This window comes from Cyprinus carpio, chromosome B16 (genome assembly GCF_018340385.1).
Source record: "Cyprinus carpio isolate SPL01 chromosome B16, ASM1834038v1, whole genome shotgun sequence".
Classification (NCBI taxonomy): Eukaryota; Metazoa; Chordata; class Actinopteri; order Cypriniformes; family Cyprinidae; genus Cyprinus; species Cyprinus carpio.
Window position 1 is genome coordinate 18,516,425 of NC_056612.1, and position 24,655 is coordinate 18,541,079.

General features: G+C 36.7%; 1 long non-coding RNA gene across 1 annotated transcript; it reads left to right on the top strand.

Annotated features, from left to right (window-relative positions):
- Positions 1-2,314: 2,314 nt before the first annotated feature.
- LOC122140002 lies at positions 2,315-23,775 on the top strand. The gene is made up of 4 exons (XR_006156726.1): positions 2,315-2,361; positions 3,062-3,176; positions 14,252-14,436; positions 22,785-23,775. It is a non-coding gene; the product is annotated as an uncharacterized LOC122140002 (long non-coding RNA).
- Positions 23,776-24,655: the final 880 nt, after the last annotated feature.

Sequence of the window (24,655 nt, forward strand, 5' to 3'; positions counted from 1 at the left end):
CGGTTGGAATGAAACGGCCTTAATCACCGCCTATCGCCACGGTCTATGTGAGAAAATACAAAGTTTGATTGTTGTATATGAAGATTCACTGGGACTGGAATGTCTAATCCAGAAATCCATCAGAGTCGCCCAGAGACTCACTGCATGTCGACAACTCACTCCCGCTGTATGTCCTCCGCCCGCTCTACCATCTGTCGCTCCTCCAGCACCTGAACCCATGCAAATAGATTCACACCATCTATCTACATCAGAACGTCAGCGGAGGATTAACACCGGGCTGTGTCTCTACTGTGGGGGAGAGGGACACCTATTACCATCATGTCCCTTCCGACCTCCACGCCCAGCGGTGAGTACCATCCATCTACCACCTCAAACTGCTCAATTGATTCAAACCTGGGTTACTCTAAGACATCTCCACTCTTCTCTTTCAGTACAAGCCCTCATCGACTCCGGCTCAGCGGGGAACTTCATCAACCAGCAAACATTAAATCGTCTAAGTGTCAAGCGTCATCGAAGCCCCGTCGAACTCAGAATCACGACCATTCAAGGAAAGCCGCTGGGCCGAGGTCATATCCGCTATTTCTCCCCCACAGTCATCCTCCGCGTGGGTTCCCTGCATGAGGAAGAAATCACGTTCATGGTGCTGGAGGAATCCACCGCAGACATCATCCTGGGACGCCCCTGGCTTAACCAACATCAACCACACATCCATTGGCCCACAGGTGAGATCCTGAAATGGGGAAAATCCTGCCATTCTACCTGCATCACTCCACCAGTTTAAAGTTCCCAAGGTCAGTCCATCCATCAAGAAGTCATCCCTACCGGTCCAGTCCACATCAGTGGAAAGCCCCGAAACTCAGGTTGAACATACCATCCCTTCAGAATATCGGGCGTTCCAGGATGTGTTCAGCAAGCGGTCTGGCAACGAAACTCCCACCTCATCGGCCATGGGACTGCGCTATCGACCTCCTGCCTGGAGCAACCCTTCCCAAGGGACGAGTTTATCCTCTGTCCATCCCGGAGCAGAAGGCCATGGAGGAGTACGTACAGGAAGCTCTCGCTCAAGGATTCATCCGACCCATCTACTTCCCCTGCCGCTTCCAGCTTTTTCTTCGTGGCCAAGAAGGACGGAGGCTTGAGGCCGTGCATTGATTATCGCCATCTCAATTCTCAAACCGTCAAATTCAGCTATCCTCTTCCCCTGGTCCCAGCTGCCTTGGAACAACTACGTGGAGCAAAGATCTTCACAAAACTGGACTTGAGGAGCGCCTACAATTTAATCCGTATCCGGAAGGGGGACGAATGGAAGACAGCTTTCATCACTCCTTCCGGGCACTATGAATACCGGGTCATGCCGTATGGGTTATCCAACAGTCCTTCCGTCTTTCAGAACTACATGAACGAAATCTTCAGAGAATACCTTAACCGGCCCAAGTCTCTGTCCTGGAACCCCATGGCCACTGAAGCTTTCCACCAGCTCAAACAAGCCTTCCACACCGCTCCGATCCTAGCTCATCCAGATCCCAACCGACAGTTCATAGTGGAAGTGGATGCTTCATCGACCAGGGTCGGAGCGGTACTCTCCCAGCGGCAGGGGGATCCTCCACGACTCCATCCATGTGCCTTCTTCTCGAAGAAGCTATCCCCGGCGGAGCAGAATTACGACATAGGAAATCGTGAACTATTGGCTATCAAGCTGGCTCTGGAAGTCTGACTATATATATATATATATATATATATATATATATATATATATATATATATATATATATATATATATATAAATATATTTATTATACAAATATTGGTCACAAATATTTTTCTTATATATATATATATATATGTGCATGTGTGTATTTATATATACATAATAAATATACACATTACACACACATATACAGTATTATGTAAATAAAAACTTTTCTTTTTGATGCGATTAATGCGATTTGACAGCACTAATAAAAATATATTTTTGTTTATTTTTTATTTTAAGTCCAAGAAACTTTTAATGTAAAATGAAGAAGAAATATTTATGATTCTGAAGTATTTCTGTGTTATTAATCAAATAATCAAACAGTGGATGTGCTTTCGCTGAGTCTCCTGTTTTTGAATGCAAGAACTCATTCTGTCAGTCCATCATCTGCCATAGCACTGAAAAATGTAATACACTTAGTAGCGTCATAAGGTTTAACTTTTGAAAGAAAATAGAGATAGTGTTTATTATGAGTGAAATACTGTAAGTAGTGAAACGGTTTTGTATTTCATATTAGAATTTGATAATATCTGCATATGCTCTGTGTCCCACCAGACTGGCTGGATACTCGAGCAGACCATCTCTGGACAAGCAGTGAAGACAAGACAGTGAGTTTGTGCCATGTCTGAAAAACTGACAGAAACACTTCTAACATCTCAGCTATATCTTCTATTTTTGATTCCACAATGACTTTAACATACAATAGAAAAATGTAACATTTCATAATAAAATGCGTTATTTAAATAAATGAAGATTTATATCAGTGTGAATGTACATTAGCCAAAATTATTAAATTGTTTACTGCTATCAAATATTGACATCCATCTATCTTCAGTATGTAAAGGATAGTGCTAACAAGAAGATAATTGGTTTGATTTCCAAAAAATGCAAACGCTTATAAAATGTGCAGATGCTAATGCTAGCAAATGCATAAATGTAAAATTTTATCATTCTATCATAATATATAATATGTATGCATACAAAAATAGTCTTGTTGCCCCAAAACTTGTTTTTATAGTTGTTTAGCTGCAGACTAATATACAAAAAATATATATAAATAACATATACATGTGTATATTTGCATGTGGTTGCAGATATAGATTTATTTGTATAATTGTCCGCCACAGCCATTCACTTGATTTTATGGCAAGGGTACTGAATATTTTAGCAGTGGATGTGCTGGAAAGTTGGACAGTGCGCTCTTTATGCCCGGAGGCTGCTTTAGCATGCAGAGCAGGCTCTATTGATGAGCTATCTCACAACGCCCAGCTACCTCAGACTGCTGACATTGCGCTTCCTCTTTCCTAGCTCTTTCCTTCTCTGGGCGTCTCTCCTGAGCATAGAGATCTGCCTCTTCTCATCTATAGCGTGCATGAGAGGAGGAGAATGAACAAGTGTGTTTGATCTGGAGAAAGAGAGAGAGGTCAGTATCATAGGAAACTGTATCTCTGTGAGTGCTAAGAAAAATATTAATTAACCTACTTGGCTATTTATAAACTAGGATCCAAAAGTCTTTATTCATTAAGTTGTTTTAAATTATTTTTATTTAAATAAATATTAGTGCTGTCAAATGATTAATCGCGATTAAAAACACACAAAAAAAAAAATTTTTTTTACACAAAACACATGTGTGTGTACTGTGTATATTTATTTATATAAAAATACACACTTACTTTTGAAAATATTTACATGTATTTACATTTATATAGTTATATTTATGTAATGTATATTATATATAAATATATTTAATATACAAATATATATATTTTTCTTAAATGTATATGTGCATGTGTGTGTATTTATACTGTATATACATAATAAATATACACAGCAAACACACAAATATTATGTAAACAAAAACCTTTATTTTGGACGTGATTAATCGCGATTAATTGTTTGACAGCACTAATAAATATATATTTTTGTTTATTTTTTATTTTAAGACCAAGAAACTTTTAATGTAAAATGAAGAAGAAATATTTATGATTCTGAAGTATTTCTGTGTTAATAATCAAATAATCAAATTTGCTGATCATGTTAACTTTTTACAGATGATACTGAGGCACAGTATTCTTTTTGTAATATTGAGAACATCATCTGGTTTTACACGAACTTGTGGACTTCAACTTTTCACTTCAATTGTTTTGTAGCAAATTTAATTTATGTTTTTTAAAAATTAAATTATAATGCAAAATAGAAGCATTTTCACTAATGGTCTCAGACTTTTGGGCCCCAGTGTGTTTCTGTCAATGTCGGATTAAAAAATCTGAACAATGAAGAGGGATTATTTTTTTCCTAGGGACAGCTGTGCTTGGTTATTTATGAAGGGAGGGTAAAACACAAATTAAAAGGTAGAAACAAAAAGCACACAAATGGTTGAATGATTTGGAATGCTCCAATAAATCAAATCTTGACACATCGAAACAACTTTACACAGAGGTGTGATTTTTAATTTTAGGTGGCATGTTTATGCAAATGAGTTTTTTTGTAGGGATTCTCAACCAGACCAATGCTGAGCTGACAGGAAGGGAGGAAGCACAGACTGACATGTGTTTAGTGTGTGTGACGATTCCTCCTTCATCCCGCCTGTGTGTGTGTTTGTATGCACACGTGCACACTCTGTGGACTGAGCCCCCCCCACCCTACCCAACCCAACCCACCACACTGCTGCACTGGGAAGGGTTTCCAAGGAAACTGTCACCCATGGCGAGGTCCGGTGAGGGTGAACCGCCTCTTGCATACATACCTAAATTCAGACCCTTAAAACCTACAACATGGCACACTTGAGCGACAAACTCACTGAGAATAATTCACCCTAAATTAATTGCAAATATTCCGTATCCTCTCTGAACTCCATATGGATTGAACCATTTTGTTGCACTGCTGTGTTTTTCTCATAAATTACAGTATACCGTGTGTACATGTCTGTGAGAAGCAAACTCTAAAACTCAACCTCAAAAAAATTGTTACAAATAAAAGTATTAAACACACACACACGAAATCTAGATTGTCCACTTATCTTGATTAAAGGGATAGTTTGTTCTGAAATTCTGTCATTCCAACCCTGTAAGACCTTTGTTCATTTGGAACACAAATTAAGATATTTTTGATGAAATCCGAGATCTTTCTGACTCTCCGTAGACAGCAATGCAACTGACCGCTTTTTACAACTTTATTCAAATGATGACTTTATTCAACAATTTCTTCCCTTCCGTGTCAATCTTCAATATGCATTCACAAGAGTACCACGCATGCGTCAAGAGAAGAAATCGCATGTGACGGAAGAGAAGAAATCGTTGAATAATGTCATTACTTTTGTATTTTTTGCACACAAAAAGTATTCTTGTAGCTTTATTATATTAAGGTTGAACCACTGATATCACATCGACTATTTTAACAATGTCCTTTCTGCCTTTCTGGGCCTTGAACGTGGTAGTTGCATTGCTGTCTATGGAGGGTCAGAAAGCTCTCTGATTTCATCAAAAATATTTTCATTTGTGTTCCAAAGATTTCATTTGGAAGTAAAATGTGTTGTGAATGTTGACTTTAAAACCTATACTGTACCTTTAAGAACTTACATAAACTCCACTATAACCAACAAAACCCTCTATATGCAGTAGCCATAGAAAGCTTGATAAGATGGTTTTCCTAAACCTGCAGTGCTTCACATAACCAATTAATATGATTTAGTATTTAAGATTGTGAGTTGGAAGTGTTGAATTCATGACTTTCTCATACTTTGTTGTTTACTGGAGATCTGTAGATGTAATGCTGCACTTTCCTCATTGAAACCCTGCAGCTGTGATCCTAATACTGAGGAGAGATCTCTCCGTTGAGAGAGTGGGGTTTGTTTGTTTGTTTGTATATAGAATTCATTTAATTGTGTTTTTGTATAGAGTTAGTCAATATTGTAATAGGGTTAGGGAGCACTTTTTCTTGGCTGTCGCTGTGTAGGGGGCAAACACAATTAGTCTGTTACCTGGCTAGCAGCCAAAGCCCTCACAGTGAGAGCTAGACTTCCTCTGAACATTTCTCTGCAGGTGATGGTGGCCAGTATACAATGAGCTCTGGTCTATAGGAATATTAGTGTACAGTACAGTACTGGATATTCTTTTATTAATAAAATGTAAAAGAGTATACAGAATGCAACAGTAAACTATCTATAACTATAGTTTGCTCCACTGCTGTTACATGACCTCATTATGTTGCATATTAAATTCAGTTTGCCGTCTAATTATAACCTCAGTAATAAGTGCTAATATTTTGAAATTTAAACCCAATTTGTGTTAACACAACATGTCTAAACTGTTTTTTTTTGGCACTGCACTAAAATAATATGTCATGAGTAAGATGTTAAAAATCGTAGCTTCTGGTTTATTCATCGCAATGGAGTTTGGAAGGTCAGGTCGAGGGCATTGCATTGTGGGATACAGTATTCTATGCAAAATGGTCTCACTGCATATTTTGGCAAAATGTACTAGGTCGTCCGGTTCTCCTGTCAGATTATATTTTGGAAACTTTTTTTGAGAGTTTTTAAGGATCAAAGGTCATTTTAAATGGAAGCCAACAAGCACATTATATGTCTAAATGGGCTTCAAAATCCTTCATTCCGCAGAATATATGGCAGGTTGCCGTGTATCATTTCAGACAGAAGGTCTGCTAATGAGCTGTCGATATCAGAGACCTCACTGTCGTAGACTTGGCGTCCTAGTTACTATTCGAAGAGACGAATGCCTCCTCCACACTGAAGTGGCCGAGATTTCTTGTTGAGTTTCACAACCACATTAGCAGTGAGCTTGGCTGTGGCTGAGCTATTATACACTAGGAGATCTCGCATATGTTTTGTTATGGCTTTGAACCCACCTCCACGTGTTGGCGTAAACAGCCATTATCAGAAAAAGCGTGTGAGGAAATGGAGTGATACTGTGTGGGAATGCTGTCGGTCAGGTGTAGGCACGTAGCCATGTTGAGTTGACCTGCGGTGGCCTCCCCCGAGCTCTCTCCCAATCAACCACAGTGCTAATTACAGCAGTAATTATGTAATTACCATGCCTCTGAAACACATCCAACACAAGCTGAGAAAAGTCAAAGGTAGCATGGAGATAAGGCCAGAAAAACACACACTCATTCGAGCACAGAAGCAGTTCTTCTGCTTCTACTGTCTTTTTTGCATTTTTATTTTGCCACTTCAAAGAAAAGGAAAGTGAGAAATGATAATGACCCAAGTCAGACTAGAACATGCGCTCTAGCGCGCCAGAATCAATGTAGTAACTGCTAGGAAACATCTCAGACTGAAAAGTTTTTCTAAAAACAGTTGAAGTACAATTTGTTCCTTTTTCATTTCCTCCAGACTGGGAGGTGGAGGAAGATGCACTGGGCCTCTGATTCATGGTCCTTTCGTTACCTGCAACACACCCCCTGCAGGCACACCGAAACCTCTCCATGACCTTTTGCTTACAAACACATAAAGTTGGACCCCCCACCAGCCCCAGACTTAGATATGGGTCAATTCAGGGCTAACAAACACACACACACACACACACACACACACACACACACACACACACACACACACACACACACACACACACACACACACACACACACACATCCAACTCTACTACTGCAAAACTATTATCCAGGCTTTAGGATGTAATAATGTAATAATGTTGTAAACAATGTTCAGTTTCTTGCACAGACTGATCGTTTTGCTTCATAAGACCTTAAAATTTGTCAGGAGCCACAGGTATTAATTTTGACTTTCTTGTATATTGTGTATGTTTTTTTGACTCTCAAAGTGATGGTCTTGGATTTTATAGCTAAAAACCTTCTTTGCTGTTCTTCTGAAGAAAGGTTACCTAGATCTTGGATGGCCTGAGGGTGACTAAATTAACTTTTTGGTTTAACTTTAATTTAACTGTGCATATTGCCCTCAAAGGCATTACTTGACATGTTTGGCAGTTGTATGTATGAGTCAGATGAGAACTATGGATTAAAGCTGAATGGATAGATTTTAGGAATGTGTTTAAATATAATCAGGAGCTGCTTGGTTCTGCTTGTAATACCTCTTACATGACCATGCAAAAAAATCGCTCTCACACAACAAATGCAATGCCCGTTTACACCAAGAACGTCAACCATAATGCTAACTATATTAGTGTCCAGACTAACAGGCGATAACATTCTGTTCGTTATCGTCTGCCGCATTAACTCCTTGAGTTCTTTGAAGTGGAGTTTGTTAGGCTGTCAATGTTTTTAGCATTCATCAACTTGACAAAAATAATTCTGAAATTCTTATGAAATTCGTTCTGTGATTCCAACAATATAACTTCTCTGTCTCATTATTATAGCTGTGTGGACTATGCTATTCTCATAGATTTAGAACAGTTATTGCAATTTTATCATTATAGTTATCATCCTTGGTGCGAACCTTTGGTTTGGAGACTCACTTTAGTGGCAGCAGTCTGTGTAATTCATAAAAACATTCTTTGCATTTAGGTTATACTTCAGGCTTAAAGGAAAATTTTTAATAACACCATCAATTTATTCATTTTGCATTAGTTTTATATCAACAGCCATGCTTATTCTACATTGATATATGTAATTGTCCAAAATGACAGTGTCGCCCGCCCAATTCTCCCATTGCCTTCTGTGTCATTTAGGACATTTTCGGTTGTTTTTATTTTTTATGTCTTTTCTTTCTCTTTCTTTTTTTTTTAAGATCCCAGGCACATCCGCAATCCGGAGGCCCTATAAGGAGCTTTCACGCTTTTTGGTTTGCTTTAGATGTTTAATACCCCTCTCTTTTGTGTCAGGGAGCTGGAGAGGCGTTAAGAGGCGCTGATAAACCCACTTAGATCCCTTCCTGGCCCGTCACCCCGGCCTGCCAGGATGCTTTAGCGGGGAGCTGATCTGTGACGGCCTGCCACTCAAACTGAGCACTTCTGAAAGCTAGCACAATAGAGCGAGCACCGCAACACAGAGCGCAGGGAACCAATGAGGAGAAGGAGGGTGCGAAAGAGGGCATGTTGGATCCCCTCTCTATTTCATCCTTTCTTTTTTTTCCTTTTTTCTCCCTCATTCACTCTCCTCTACATTTAGCGGGCGAGAGTACCTTCGACCTTTGCCTCTCACTCCTTGTGTTCCTCACTTTCGCTGCCCTCCGACCCTCCTGTCCTTCCCTTCAATCTCTCTCTCTCTTTCTCCCTCACTATCTCTCTCTCTCTCTCTGGCGAGTGACAGTGGGCCGGTGAGGAGTGGGGACAGAAGGGGTGATATGGATCAACGGTCTGTCCAGATGAAGGGACGCACGCTGCTCGGAAGATAATGGGGAGAAAGAGAGAGAGTGAGTAAAAGGAGAGTGACAGGCACAGGGAGATTGACAGGGAGGGCTGTGGCACGGTTGCTGTGATCCCAGGGGGCTGTTGGGGGTAGCGGAGCCCGAAATGTCAGTGGTGATATCTGCTCCTCTCGCGGTGTCTGTCTGAGTCCTATCACAGCACTGCAGCTGGCTGTCCTCACCCTCGCTCTCTCTGCGTGTCTCTCTCTTTCTGGCCGTCTCACTCTGTCTCACTGCTTTACCAATGCCACATTTTCTCTTTCTTCGTCTCTCAGTGTTTATCCAGCTGTGCCCTACATCTTTCAGTCACCTTTCTTTCCATCTAAGTGCACACATGTATATATTGCAGTCTCTCTGTACACAAGCACACAGAATTTTTGATATTTGTTAATAAGTTAATCATTATTGCATTGACTTTTAAATGTCCACAACAATTAAGACTACACTGAAAAAAATTGGCTGTGAAACTATTTTTGCTCAGAAATTGCTAGTAAAATAATCACGGCAGTGACACATTGTATTAAATGAGAAATTTTGAAGTCGAAAGATTAAAATAGTGTTTAAAATATTATTTGTTACAGAATGTTGTACAGAATACAGTTGGAGGCATTTAAAACACTGTTTACACCTGGCATTAGCATCGGTTTTGGTTGATCATCTGATCACATGTGGTCATTATGTGGACACATTATGTTTACACCTAGTAATAACATGCATCTCAAATGCATCTCCTGTGACCACATGTGATTGAGGGGTCGAAGGGAGAGCCTCTGATTTCATGCTCTTATTCATCAGCATCAGTATATGACTACATGATGATAAGACATAGAAAATGAAAACCTGAAAAAAATAATAAAAAAATACTGGTAATATGCTCACAGTCATGATGTTTTGAGTGAAATAGTAATTTTAGATATCCATGTTTGATATTCATTTAAATGTATTCATTTGCTTTCAGATGTTTTTATTTAGAGTTAATTGTCTGTATCACTGCATACTGAAGATGTTCCATGTAGCCTGCATTTGAGATGCATGATAGTACCATTGTCCAGCATTTTTTTATAATGCTAAACACTTAATTAAACAAAACAGACTTGGATTATAATGTCAACTTTTAGCATTTAAAACTATAAATAATTTATGTGTGTGTGTTTTATTTTTCATTTCTTTACACATTTTTACACCAAACGGTATATAAATTTAATATTGGCCCATTATAGCATCTTAATAATTTTTGGATTTATAATTATATTATAGTTTCATCCTTAGTTTATATATGTATGAGCTTTTCCAAATTATTCAAATTATTGTCTACTTCCTGCATAACTGCAAAACTTTAAGACTTGTTTTAGTTGACTTTTAAGACTTTGTAAGTGAAGCTGTTTCAAAAACTGGAATGCTGGCCACTTCAATTTGGATTGAGATGTTTACACCTGGTATTAAAGGGTTAGTTCACCCCCCCCCCCCCAATAAAATGTATATTTTTACCAGAATAACTTACTTCATTCTTGCAGAACACAAAATATGATATTTTGAAGATTGTTGGTAACCAGATTTGGTGACCATTGATTTTTATTACTGTATATGGGCAAAAAGAAAAATGACAAAATATCTTCTTTTGTATTCCACAGAAGAATGAAAGCCATACAGGTTTTCAACATGTTTTTTTGCTATCTATCCCTTAAACAAGACAATCACTGTTGGACCTGTGGTTACCCTAGTAAAAAACTTATATATTTAAAATATAGTTATTTCATACTAAGTATAATTAAAATCTATTAGCATATTTACTTACAATAGTTCCACTTTAGCACAATCAAATATACTTAGAATATCTTTAATTGTACTTCAGCACTACTTCTGCACAATTAAAGTGCATTAAGCACAAAATTAGTTGTTCCAATTAAGCAGACTTTAAGTATACCAGTTTACTATACTAAAAGTACAATTGCAGGTTGGTTTTATTAAGTACATAAATATTGAAATGTATTTGTGGTATACTTAGCATGAAATAAATGTATTTCAAATATTTCAAGTATATTTATTTTTCACTAGGGTAAGCAGATAGGACGTGGTTTGACACGAGTCCCTCTTCCTATCAATAAGGCTGATAAAAACATCATTCAGGACATCCCAAATTAAATCGAGCCTCATAACACCTAAACCCCCCCAAAGACAAAATGCGGAACCCGCATTTATCTCATCTGGTTCCCACCCACTCCAGACACACGCTGATTTTATTCCCATCTGTATCTGTGTTTTAACCTCTCACGCGTGACAGTGTGTGTGTGTGTGTGTGACTGAGTGTGTCTGTCACCTCTTAATGATGTATTCCTGGCCAGCGAAGAGGTCACTGTCATAGACGGGATGGTCAATTGTCCTTGTTCCATGAGCAGCGTGGTGAATGCTCTCCCTGTAGACTCTGCCATTAAACAGCACTGCGTCCCGGCCCAGACAGAGACGTATTAGCTCTCTATCATTCTTATTGATCACTGGAAGGCACGAGCTTCTGTCTAATCTAATGCCCATTAGTCTGTGTGTGTGCACAGTGCTGCTTTTTGTAGCCAGACAGACAGTGAGATCATGTTATGTGTGTGTGTGTGTGGCAGAGAACTGGTGTATTTGCTCATTGAAGGAGCTCTAATTTAGCTTAAGCAACATTGACACAGTCGCCGTTCCTGAGTCCTGGCAGTATAGCGCCGTCTTCCAAATTCTATTTTGCATTCTGAAGAGGATCTTTTTAACTGTGGGATGTTTTTGGATGTGGATGGAATTGAGTGAGCGCCGTCCCGTCCTCTGCCGTTTGCCCTGGATTGTGTTTATTGCTGGAATTCTGCTAATGGGTTGCTGTGGGAACTTAGCCAAATGTCCACAGCGCTGCAAGCGTCACAGACCAAACCAATAGCCCTTCACATGAATTATCATGTCCTACTTAAAAAAAATAAACAAGCTTTTGGGCCTTTTGGGAGCCTTTCACACATAGAAGTTCAAACCCAAGAGTTGTTGAGCACTCTAGTATTCTGGTGCTTTTGTTTTAAATGCACAATCTGGAACTATGTGTACGTTGCATCAGCCAGCACAACAAAACACTTGACATAATCTGCTGCGTAGAAGCTATTATTACTGTCATTTGTAATTAAAAAGCAAACTATAGTATATCTCTGCCAGTTACAGACAATGCACACACACACACACACACACACACACACACACACACACACTTAAAAACACAAAGCAGTTTTGTCAGTTTTAGCTGTGTTTCAAACCCTAGTGAGTTACTTTGCAGTCTAATATATAGTCAGCTACCTATTAAGTCTACCATTTTGGAATGCTTCTGACAGAAACCTAAGCCCACAATTGATTTCAGTAGAGCTTGACATTAGCAAAAATGCAGTACACAAACATTGGATAGAATAATAAATGTTAAATTAAAATGAATACTTTTTTTTGGTATTGAATAAAATGTGCACCAGTTGCATTCTCCAAAATGGATACATGCTATGCTAGGTGAATGGTGAATTTTGAGATCAAAATAGTAATTTCAATAGGAATCTCCATATTTGAGAACTTTGCTTGAGGTTGAAAGATTTCCCCATGCATATTTTGCTTTGGGTTCAAGCTGGTCATGTGAATTCACTGTGTTGACCAACAGAAAGCTGCTTGGTATGAAAGTGACTTTGTGAGTTGTGCTTTATACATTGCTACACTATTGTCAATTGACAATAGATCTTTTTACTCATTAAATTTCTCAGAAATGTTAGTTGAAAAATTCAGAATGTCTTTTCCTGTTTAGGTAGGCAACTTATTAAGGTTTGGAACGGCTTGTTTCTCTCTAATAAACATGAAAGAGGAATAACTTCTCTCTCTCCCTCTCTCTTACACAGTCTTTTGCTCCTTCGGCTGATTTTAATTGAGTCTAATTGAAAAGCAAACAAAAGAGGGAGGCTTTTGTAGTCAGGCTCTTTGATTGGGTTGTGGTGTAGAGCTTGTGTCAGCTGGAGAGGACGGAAAACAAACGAGTCGTGGCCTGGTCATCAATGGGGTCATTAAACCCACCTTCACCTACCCGGGGTACTTAACACATCAAAGCTCAGCTCTGCCCTCAATCAGGGTGTACGTGTGCGTTTATGTGTGTAGGATGTTTATTTAAACGCATATGGGAACTTGCTTATTCTCATCAGAAATCGTAGGTGTAAAATATCTTAAATTAAGAAAGCTGATTTGTGTTGGCCATTAATATGTTTGAGTAAATCCAAAGGATTGGCTGTTTTCTCCAGATCTACCTGGGATCAACAATACAACTGTGGCATCCATTCATCCAAATAATTAAAAAAAAAGTAATTAAAAAAAAGTATTCATTTCTTTTTCAGCTATTTTATACTTTTTTATTAACATTTATTTTTAATATATTTTTTATTTTTAAATGTTTTTTTATTTTAAATATTATTTGATAATTATAATTATTATTATTTTTCCCCGTTAATTTGATTAATATTTCCAATGGAGGTATTAATCCAATCACATTTATCCATTTATAAGTGCGACTTTAACTGTCCACAGCTTGTGTCACTGTGCAAAAGTCTCTTCTTTGATCAAAAGAATAGTGTAAAGATTTCAGGAATCACACCACCCATTTTTTCAGTATCAGATCTGTGATTTGATTTATTTGAACATTATTTTAACATTTAACATTACTTAGCATTCTGACTCCTCAGCCCAGAAAGCTGAATACAAATGTGTTAGTTTTATTTTATGACACTTATATTCTGGAAAGCATGTGCATTTTAAGCTATAAAGTGCTTAGAGAAGGCAGACCTACTACCGAGACATGAAACATGCGTTCGAGGGCTGCACACAGGTGTGTTACTAACACTGCAGGGCGTAAAAAACTCAAAATCTCAGTTTTATCATAACACTAACTGGAATAGTATTTTTCTGTTTGTTTTGTTTACTATTTGTGCATGTATGAGGACTTACTGACAGCCAGTCACCAGGTGGTTATATTGAGACCAGGCTGTTAGTGTGTATTTTTTGCAATATTTTGGAGAGAATTTTAATAGCATTAAGGTGTGGGTAAAGGTATAAGCACCTGGGAGAGAACGTGTTTTTTGTATTTCTGAAGTGTGTGCGTGTGTGTGTTTGTCTTCACTGTTTTTCAGAGGGGTATGATTACTCACGTAGCTCTGCGGCGAGCTTCCATTCTCTATGCAGACAAGAACGTGCCTGTATCACTCTGGCGGTGCCTTCCTTTACCTCTGCCGTTGCCAGCGTGGTTCTGCCTGAGAGACAGAGGAGAAAAACAGAGTGACGTGGAGAGAAAAAAAGATAGAGAAACAGTAAAGAGGTGAGGGGCGACGTGAGTCTCTTGATGAGGCGATACCTTGTCCGTACACACCAACACAAACTGTGCTGAGGTAATGGTATGGTAATGAAATGCTAATGATATGCTAATCCAGCAGCAGTATTCCATATCAGCGGTGTGAGAGGATTTCAGTGAGGTCCTTCACCAGTGGGTGGAAAGGAAAGACCTCCTGATCTCACTGTACACACACACACACACCGAACACTTACTTATTCACCAAACGGATGCACTCACGCACTCATTTTTCCATCTGATTGTAATTTGGAGAGTCTAGGCAAAAGAGAAAGAGTTGTGGAGAAGCTGAATTACCAGCTACAATCTGGCAACCCTCTCTGGTTCAAACACACTTATGTATTTCTGTGTTATTCTGGCTACAAACAGAAACTTACAGATTCTTCTACTACTAGCGAATTAGCATTCACACACAGAGCACAAGTTGACAGATTAAGCACTGCCAATGAAGATTATTTAATTACGTTATTATACAGGTGAGTAAATTGTTGACTAGACAAAAATGTCATTAGAAGTCATTATATTGTTTATTTTCATGTTAATGAATGTGTTTTAGTACATTACCTTTTAAAAGTCACCAAAGAATCCTGAAAAAAGATTACGGTTTTCACAAAAGACAATACAACCATTTTTAACTCTGATAATTATACAAAATGTTACTTAAACAGAATATTAAAATTTGTGAGGGATCATGTGACACTGAAGACTTGAGTAACAGCTGCTGAAAATTTAGCTTTGCCATCACAAGAATAAATTACATTTCAACATCTATTTAAATATATATATATATATATATATATATATATATATATATATATATATATATATATATTTTTTTTTTTTTTAATTGCAATGACTTTTCACAATGTTACTGTTTTTAATGCATTTTTGATCTACCTGTCTGAGCAATTACGAGTCGTCGACATAGAACATAGATGTATTTATTGTAACTACATCATTTGGTCTCATTATCACTAATGAAAGGTTTGGGACTGTATTTCTTGTGGTGCCATCAGCCAGTCAGTGTCATAATGATGTCATTTCCTGTGATAAGGCACAGGTGATTAGCTCAAATACTTCTGTGGTCCCATGAACAATGATGACAGATTTTATTGATTTGCATGTTCAGGCTTTTTTTTTTTTTTTTTTTTTTTTTTTTCTTCAGACTTTAGTGCCTTGCAAGTTCAGGCTCTTGCAGTTGAAATATTAAGATTAAAGCATTCCCAAAAAAGGGAGAAACTAAGTCTATGGGAGGGTCTGTGGGGCATTACTGGGCCTCTGTAGTGAGCTTGAATCAAAGCATCTGTGCTCGGCTTTATTGTATGGGATGGAATGTGTGAGCACAGTGGCCAGATCACATTCTGTGTGTTATAAAGAAAAAAGCCATTCCATCACTAAAAAAAGCTGATGTTCTACAGAAATGTGGGATTGACAGGTCCCTCTCACATACACATACCTTAGTACACACACAAAAAATTCCTCTTGACACAGTGGGAGCTTTCCTCTCCTGGAAGTGAATGGACCAGCTTTTTAATTGTCAGTGAGGGTTTAGCTCATGTGTTTGTGATGCTGTCAGTTGTTTGAAATGCGTCTTTAAAAAGTTTGCAAGTGTTTTACATATTATTATTATTATTATTATTATTATTATTATTATTATTATTATTATGCATATTCTTTTCTAATATAATTGTTAAATTAAAATTAAATATTATTATTAAATATTTAAAAGTACAACAATAAAAACAATAATAATAATTGTTGATTTAAAAAATAAATGATTAATAATAGTAATAATAATATAGTTAAAAAAGATTAAAATTGTATTAATAATATATATTTAAATACTTGATAATAATGATAATGCTTTCATTTTTAATTAAAATGTAAAACTTGATAAAGTATATAAAGTATTGTATATTTTTTATTCAAACAATAATACTTTCTTTTTATATAAAATGTAATGTTTAATTTATAATAGTAATAATAATTAAATTCAAGATTTATTATGATTGTTTTATTATATGTTAACAATAGATTATTGTTATTATGTATTATTGATAATTTTTAATTAATTAATTAATTAAATTAATTAATTATTACTATTAATAATATAAACAATATTAATACTACGGATTTATTATTATTGTTTAATTGTATTTTAATAATTTTTATGAAGATGTTATTATTACAAGTTAATTTTATTAATATATTTTTTAAAACAAAAAAATATATATTTTTAAGTATAAAGTGATAAGTAATAGTTTATTACTAATAGTAATACTAATAGTGTATTGTTATTAGTTTGGGATGGGATTACTTGTTAGTCTGAACAGTTGTAGTGTTAAACTTTCTATAACATTGGATGATGTTGTACAACTCCTTTCAGTCAACAGCTAAACAGTGAAAGATTCAAATCACCTGCCTTCCCCTTCCACTTAGCTACTTGGTGTGGTTTTGCAGCGCTCGTTAGGTTTCATGAGATTTTGCATGTTTGTGTATTTGTATACATTGTGAAGTATGAATGTGCGTCGCAAGGGTGGGGGGCAATCGCTGCTCCTGCCTCCCCCAGCATGAGCCCGCTCAGTGGGTGGGTGAGGCTGTGGATTCCCCCGGGTCAGTCCCGCCGCTGGACGCTGGATCCATTCATCTGCCAGAGATCTTTTCTTCTCCACTACAAAGCAGCACTGCTCCCCTGACAGCAGCTCCCCTGCTGCGCCGTATTTATCTATTGTGTTTAGTTAGATTCATCTGTGCTCCCTCTCCCTCTCCCTCTCTCTCTCTCTCTCTCTTTCTCATTCTCTCTTTTTCCTTCCACTTCATCTGATCAACAACAGCGTACAAAAACAAAAATAAATCTCCAAACACTCGTGTTAAATATCAGATTGGCTGGGTGCATATTGAAGGTTGGCATTTCAAGCGAGGTCCCTTTTGTCCCTCTGTGTTGTGCAGCTATTGTATTAGTTCAGAGAGTAGGTGCGGACTAATGTGTCTCTCTCTCTCGCTCTCTCTCTGTCTTTCTCTGCATGAGGTTTATTTTGGAACTCTGTTCAAGTGTGAAGACAGACAGCCCCCCCTTCTTGTCAAACTCTTAAGTGCACTGTTTATTAGTGCTGCTGTATTGGTGAATGGTCACCCACATAGAGTTTGTACATTTCTGATCTGGGCGTTACAATACTGAGTTACTTATTATAAGTATATGTAACATATTACATTTTATGAAAAGTAATATGTAAAGTTGCTTTTTCTCACCTCTGGCTGACTGAGACTTTCTCTCTTTCAAAGTGTAAGTGCTGTGGTTGTCTTAAAGGCTTATTTTAACATTAGATATACTGTTTATTTGTACTGTTTTTTAAGTGTTTATTCTATAGACAGTGATTTATGGGCTAAGTTTATTAGCTCAAAATTCAGTTAACTTATTCACCACAAATAACAAAGTATTCAAGTTTATCTTTAGTTTTTGAAACATTTTTCATGTCACTGCATGTACGACACATAATAAATATATTAAATTACAAATATTGCTAATTATTTATTTAAAAATAATTAAAACAATTAACTATAAATATAAATAAATAAAATAAATAACTATTACCTAATGCTTGTTACTTCTTACATCCTTTGGTCAAAGCTAAATGACACCTTCACTCAGTTTTGACCGTTCCGTGAAGCATTTTATGAAGGGATCTCAACCAGGAATGCAGTGAAAGTTAAGGATTGTTTGGCATTTGTTGTTCTGTGACAGAAACACTACGTGTGAAAGATGTTTTGTGTGAAAAAAGGTGAAAAATAAGGTGTTTTGAAAGATGCCTGCATTCACGTGAACACATTAGACAAAGAGAGAGAGAGAGAGATGGAAGATCATTTAAAATGTTTGTGAAATGGGTGAAGGTGCTTCAGGAATGTTTTCAGTCATACATAAATAATAAACCAGTCCATGAAACCTGCTGGCAGATATATTTTTCCCTCTTAAATATTTATGTGCCATGAAACTCTACTTGCATTATTTCATTAAAACACTGTAGTTTAAATATTCCTACTGCATTTTTTTGTAATCACCGTCTTGATTTTGTTTTGTATTTTTGTCTTCCTGGCTAATGTCAGCCAATGAACTTCTTCTAAACAAGCTAGTTGTTCTTAGTTAAACTATTTGTATCTCTGGTCTAATTAGTTTACATCATAGAAGGTCATTTAAAGGTGAATTTCTGCAACATTAACAGCCACTGCTTTTTGGGACGTCAACCTTCAAATGGTTTACACCAAAGCTATTTGAGTCTCAAGACACACATTCATTTTGGACCCAGAATAACCTCAACTTTCCAAATTAAAGTTCAAAGATGCATAAATCTATATCTAAAGGCAATATTATACATTGGATTAAAGAATGTCAGACAGTTAGATTGTTCTGAGCTCTCGTCTCTGCTAATGCAAAACCTCCGTACTTCATTTCCTGAAATTTGTCCTGCTATGAAATTCTCAGTGACTATTTAAATTACTGTAGATATGTGTTGAAAAGCTTGTTTTGACCATTGCATCTCAGAGAGTTAGGCATCCACACACATCAGTCGTGTACTGTTATTTGAAAAAGATGATTTCTGGAAGAATTTCAGATAAGGAATATTAAATAATTATATAAAGAGATATTCTGAAGAATCAAAACTTGTTCATTGGTTAACTGGAACCATACAGTATATGTGACCCTGGACCACAAAAGCAGTCTTAAGTAACACGGGTATATTTGTAGCAATAGCCAAAAAAAGATTGTATGGGTCAAAATTATCATTTTCTTTATGCCAAAAATCATTAGGATATTAAGTAAAGATTATGTTCCATTAATATATTTTGCAGAAGTGGGTAGAGTACCCAAAAACTGTACTCAAGTAAAAGTAAAAGTACTTATAGAAATATTTACTCAAGTAAAACTAAAAGTAATAGTCTGAATAGTTAAGTAAGAGTAAAAAAGTATTGGATAAAAAACTACTCAAGTAGTTCGTTACTAGTTACTTTGGATCATATACTGTATATCTATAGTCTATTTTTATTTAGATATATAGATAAAATGTATGTAATGTGTGTGTGTGTATGTGTATATATATATATGTATATATATATATATAATTTATATATAAATAAATATATATATATATATTTATTTATTTATTTTTCATCAGCCTTTACGCCAGTCTTCAGTGTCACATAATCCTTCAGAGATCATTCCAATATGTTGATTTACTATCAATGATGTTCTTTTTAGATTTCTATTCATCAAATAATCCTAAACAAAATGTCGCAGGTTTCAAAAATATTAAGCATCAAAACTGTTTCCAGCACTGGTGATAAATAAATATATTAGAATGATTTCTGAAGGATCATATGATCCTGAAAACTGGAGTAACAGCTGATGAAAATTCTGACAGCTTTAAAGGCGATTTTCTTAATATTTATCCTATCCTAACAAACCATATGGAAAGCTTATTTATTCAGCTTTCAGATTATCTATAAATATACATTTTGGAAATTGACCCTTATGACATAAAAATATGATAATTTTTGGCAAGTCAAATAAAAATGTACATACAATATTGTGATTATAATATAATATAATATAATATAATATAATATAATATAATATAATATAATATATTGGATTAAGAACATTTTATAGTGAGATTGGTTAAATGGCAGCTATGAATTCCTATAGATATGTGCTGAACAGCTTGTTTTGACCATTCACCCACATCAATCTTGTATTGTTATTTGTAAGTTAAAATAAAGAGGTTTTCTAAAAGGATTTTGGAAAAGGAGAAATTAATAATTATATAAAGGGATAGTTTGAAGAATCGGAAGAGCTAAAAAATACTAGAACAAGAGTTTTCTTCCTCCATTTATCTCTCTCTCTCTCTGTGTCTCTGCTTTAGTGAAGGTACATTTCAGTCAGCCTGATCTCCTCTCACTCACAGTACAATGAGAGCTGCGCCCATAATGGCTGCTGGAATATCAAGCTACGGGGGGAAATGAGAAAGCAGCATCTTATGGGCTCATTCATCAAGAACTTATTGAGGCCTGGGTACTCTCAAGTGCTGATAAAAACGGAGGAGTATGTGTGTGTGTTTGCTTTTGTGTTTTCAGCTGGAATGTGAGTGTGTGCGTTTGTGTGTGTGTGTGTGTGTGTGTGTGTGCACATTGCCAGTGAAGAGCAGAGGAATTCTGCTCCACAAGAGATGTTTTCCTGGTGGAAGTGACTGCGTGTGTGGCAGAGTAGCATGCGGTCAGAGGACCAATGGGGTTGCTGGGGGTGCGTCGGTAGCGCTGCATACTAAACAGGTCGGGGGCTACGCGAGTGGAGGGAGGTGTGGGGCAGCATTAGACCTGCTTCACTGGACGTCTCATCTGGGGCTGGAGCTATTGTGCTCTACTCCACCTCGCTGTATTGATTCCACCAGGCAGGAATTCTGCGCCTCTCTCTCTTTTTCTCTGTCTTCCCTCCCTGTTCCCTCCTTTTACACTCTCATTTGCTCTCTGCCACCTTTTCCTTTTTCCCTTCCCCTTTCTATTTACCTGTTTCACTCTCTTTCTGCATCGCTCGCCCTGTTTTTTTCCCTTCTTCTCCTCCAGGGCCGTTTGACAGCAAGTCTTTGGAGCCTGAAGGATCATGTACACACACATCACCTTTAGCCACCTTTCAGTCGATGCTTATTGATTTTGATATCACAATTAAATATATTATTTTCCCTGCGCTGGCCACTCTTGATCCTTTTCTTTCTCCATCCCTCTCTTTTCCGTCTAATGTAATCAAGAACCAAAACTGTTCCACGTTCCTCCGACTCAATCAAATTTACCTGCCTCTTGAGTATGTGTGCTCGCATATACGTGTGAAGCGAGGCGACGCGTCAGGTGCAGGTGTGTGAGTGTGTCTGCATGTGCTAATGTGTAAAAAAAATGCAACTTTAACAGAAAAATGATCCAAAATATGCTACCGTTAAAACCTGTTAATTGGTTAACGGGAACCATATAGGGTGAAAAATATTAGATTTTAAATCATCATCTTTGTTGGAGTAGAAATCTCAGTAGGTGTAAATGATTAAAGTAGTTATGTATTTTAATTCTATCATTTGATAAACTTTAATTCATAATGTGGCTTTATTTGTTCTTCTTGTTATAGTTTTTTATATTACAATGTTTATTTTAGTATTTAAGATGGGTTGGTTTAATCTACACAAGATGGGTTTCTATCTATCTATCTATCTATCTATCTATCTATCTATCTATCTATCTATCTATCTATCTATCTATCTATCTATCTATCTATCTATCTATCTATCTGTCGGTCGGTCGGTCGGTCAGTCGGTCTGTATTAAACCATTTGTCTTTATCTTAGAGTCTATATTATTACAGACTGTAAAATGGTACAAATTATCACAGTATTTTAAATAAATTAATTAATAAATAATTTTTTAACCATATTTTAAATTAGGATTGTGTTTGTTTGACAGGTAAATTAACATGCATATGGTTATAGAGGCTTGTGTCTCTCTCAGGTATATGATCTAATGTGTGTCTGTGTGCAAGTGAAAATGTTTGTAAATGTGTGTGCATGCTAATGTCTTTCTGTGTGTGTGTGTTTGTAAAGTGATTGTTTGTTTGTGTACAGCTTCAGTTTTTCCATCACTAGGTCTATTATGTCTTGAATTTGATATTGATCTGATTTGATATGATGTCAATATGATATTGACTTCAAGTCCTTTTCCTATTGGAAGAGGTGAGTGTATTCATACATATGAATAAGCCTGTAATTTAATAAGCTTTTGGCAATTGTGTCATTTCAAGTTAAAAATGAATAGGAAAATCAAAACAATTCTTACTTTAATAACTAGTGACGCTCATTACTGTTGCAATTGTGTATTGTTACACATCATAATTTTATGCACAAGGGATAGATTAATGAACAGATTAATCAGCTAATGGTTAGAGAGAGAGAAAAGCATTTTTTGTTTCACAATGTCTGTGTGGTAAGAAGTCTCTCTCTCTCTCTCACACACACACACACACACACACACACACACACACACAAACACACATCATTGGGGTGTAGTCGAATTTTGAAATGGATTTGGGTTTTTAGTCCAGTATAGAAAACCATTTACTTTACACTTATCAACAAACAACCAATAATATATTTTATATATTAACATACAATAAAAACAAGGTAATTTTTATATGACCAGTGGATGATTTCCAGGTGAGTTGTGTTGTAATTATTTATATAATATACTGTATAATAATTACAAAATAAATATTGCAATTATTCTGTTCATTTTCAGTTTGACCCATCGAGTTTTTGTGGATCGTGCATTATTTGTGGACTGGTTGCATATGACTCATTGATAGTCATAAGGAGGCTTCCTGTCATGTGACTTTTTTCCTGTACAGTGAGCTCAAGGTAAACTGCCTCCCTCTGAAACTTTATCCAGCGGTGTCGCTGTAGAATTGTATTTATTATTATTTATGATTTATACATTATTTATATAAATTTTGTCCTGAGGGAAAGGGGAGTCTGTTTCCCTTTCCCTCTCTGAGAAAACACCCTTGACACACACACATGCTTGTATTGATTTGCTACCGTGCTGTCACTGCGTGTGTGTGCCGTACATCTCTTAGCTGCAAATCATGATTCAGAACAGGATCGGTACACACAAAGACACCCGCGCAGAGACTCAGTGGTGTCAGTGGGAGATGTGTCGTCTTAAGCTAACCTCCGCCCTTCGGGATATGACACTGGAAGACAAAGTAGGATTATCTTTTCTTTCAGATCTTCTGTTGCAAAGCCCGAACAAAATAGCAGCTAAAGACAAATGGTTTAATCAGAACAGACAGTCCAATGTTTGATACACATTTCTGTGTATGTGCACTTTGGAGGTAACACTGAGTCACTGACACGTAGGAAAAAATGGGGCGGTTCATCTAACACTGACAAGGATGTAAGGAATCGATTAAGAATACTGTATGTTATAATGTGTTCCATAGAATGTTGTGTTGATTTCATGGATTTGTGAAATTTGTAATTGTTTAGTCATATGATTAAGAAATTATAAATAATAATTTTTATGGTGACTATGTGTTGCTCTGCAAAGTCTAAGGTGTTCTGGGAGGTTTTCTTTATTATATTGCTTTTTTCTTTCCTTTTATCCATGTTGCAGTTTCTAGGAGGTTATGGTTGGTTGCTAGGATGTTGTTAGTTTTTTTTCCCCCAGGATTATGTGTGTGTGTATGTGTGTGTGTGTGTGTGTATACAGTGCCTTGTGAAAGTATTCATACCCCTTTTATTTTTTCCATGTTTTTTTATGTTGCTGTCTTATGTTAAACTGCTTTAAATTACTTTTTTCCCACATCAATCTACACTCCATACACCGAATTGACAAACAAAAACAGAATTGTAACACCTTCTGGAATTTATAAAAAAAAACAAAAAAAAAAACACTGAAATAAGTATGTTGCATAAGTATCCATACCCTTAACTAAATATTTAGCTGAAGCACCTTTATAGCCACAAGTCTTTTTTGTTTGATGCGACAAGCTTTTCTCATCAGCATTTGGCAATTTTCTGCTATTCTTCTCCTCACCTCTTCACCTCTCAAGCTCTGTCATGTTAGATGGGGGCAGATGCACATTTACAGGTTTCTCCAGAAATATTTTATTGGGTTCAAGCTCAGGCTCTTGCTGGGGCACTCAAGGACATTCACAGAGTTGTCTATAAGCCACTCTTGCTGTGTGCTGTTTAGGTTCATTGTCATTTTGGAAGGTTAACCTTCTGCCCAGTTCTGAATGCTCTGTACTGAGTTTTCATTAAGGCTATCCCAATATTTTGGTGAATTGAGCTTTTCTTCTACTCTGACGAGTTTCTGAAAAATAGCCCCACAGCGTGAGGCTGCTACCAGCACACTTTACTTTTGGGATGGTACTCTGCAGGTGATGAACAGAGCTGGTTTCCTTCAAACATGATGCTTAAAATTGAGGTTCATTAGACCAAATAATATTGTTTCTCACAGTCTGAGGGTCCTTTAGGTGCTTTTTTGCAAATTCCAAGTGTGTTTTCATGTGTTCACTGAGGAGAGGATTGAATCTGGCCACACTGCCATAAAGCCCAGATCAGTGGAGTGTTGCAGTGATTTTTGTCCTTCTGTAGATTTCTCCT